Consider the following 1,784-nt stretch of genomic DNA (forward strand, 5'->3'; position numbering starts at 1 on the left):
AGGGGGAAGAATTGTCTTTTCATGTCCCTAGCCAGAAAGTAGATTAAATCAGACAGTTCCTACTTTGGGTCTGACCTTCAGCAAGTCCAGGAGTGGAATTAGAGCCTTGTCTGGCTGATGCCAGAGAGAATACCGGATGCCTTGTGAAATTATTGGCCCTGAAAGTTTGTTGTGAAGTTCCCTGCTCAGGACCACATCAGGGCACTGCGCCATGGCCCCAGGTGCCACAGGCTCAAGCACAGTGCTACAAGTCCTCTGGTGCAGAAGGACAAAATGTGCCCCAGATATTCAAGGTTTGGCTGGTACAGAGGAAGGACATGGCTTTGAACTGAATCAGGCCTCCAGCAGGGACTCTATGAGGATGCCAAATGTGGATGGATGCTGTCTTTTATCCCCCTGTCCCTTTGGTTTGCTTTATGTAGGGACCAACAAGCCTAGCTCCTGGGACTTGCTAGGGTAGGAAATGCTGTGCAGAGAATAACAGGCAGATAATGAGCAGAAAACTATGTTTCATTTATGGAGATTAATTAGAAGCAGTAACAAATCCCAATTAGATTTTTAATTAAAATTATATTAGAAACTGACACTTATCTAAGAGTTGTTACAGAAATATGCACTCAGCCACAGTTGCACTTGAGTTGACTAATTTCACAACTTTTAAATGTATAATTCACCATAATGATATCACAGCCATAAATCCAAATTAAATTGTATTTTACAGCTCTGACGTTAAAGCCACTAACTCTTTTCTTTAGGGATCCATTTTATGAGACTTCAGTAAAAGTATTTGTACATTTGTGATTTGCAAAGATTCAGTGGTGTGGGATATATATATATATTTTCTTTCCTGCACTTAGCATCTGAAATGAATTTGTAGCTTTATTCACAGGTTTTGATGTGTAACAGTGTCCTAGCTCCCAACAGTACAAGGCAGCTTCAGGCTCACAAATTAGAAGAATTCTTCATTCAGAGAGACTTTGCGCTGGGGGAATGCAGACACTCTACTTACCTTCATTTACAAAGCACAGTCACTGCAAGAAGGCAGAGCCCTGATTTTCCTGTTGTTTCTGTTCACCTTTTGCACTAATCTCATTTCAGGACTCCTGGAATATGGCTTCCTATTGCAAAATCCCTAGCCAAGCTGCTGGCTGCCTGCAGCTTTTAACAGGCACTGCTTTCAGCCTGCATCTCTTTGTCTTACTCCAAGCTCACACTGAAATCAGGTTAAGGGCAAGCACATGGCTTATTATGTTGAAATCCTCATTTTCCTTTGACTATGCCTTGGCTGGTAAGATGAATTATTTTCCACCAGTTAATGTAAATAAGTTGTATATTGATCTTTCTAATGAATAGGAGGATATCTTTTAACCCCTTTTGTTTAAAAGAAACAACCTATTATGTCTGAAAGGGTTTTGCTGATAATAAACTCTCAACTGTGGTGTCTGCAGCTCCAGTTCCCTCTTGTTTATACCAGAAAATATATGGGAGTGGAAGAATAAAATGCAAAGGAAAAAAAAAAAATAGGGATCTTTTTGGTTTATTTGGTCTGATTCTTTGACAAATATAGAGTTTGAAAATTGGTATACTTTCCCCTCTCCATTAACAGCTGTAGAAATAATATAACAATGGAAATCACTGGTTTACTTCCCATCATAGGAGACATAAAAGCTTTTGGAAGCTGCTTTAAGAATTGCTTGTTCTAAAAACACCTGCAGGTTTTTTAAATATTCTAGTTACATACTCCAGGAAAAAAAAAAAAAAAAAAAAAAAAAAAAAAAGCAGAC

Source organism: Oxyura jamaicensis, chromosome 1, assembly GCF_011077185.1.
Source record: "Oxyura jamaicensis isolate SHBP4307 breed ruddy duck chromosome 1, BPBGC_Ojam_1.0, whole genome shotgun sequence".
In the NCBI taxonomy this organism is placed as follows: domain Eukaryota; kingdom Metazoa; phylum Chordata; class Aves; order Anseriformes; family Anatidae; genus Oxyura; species Oxyura jamaicensis.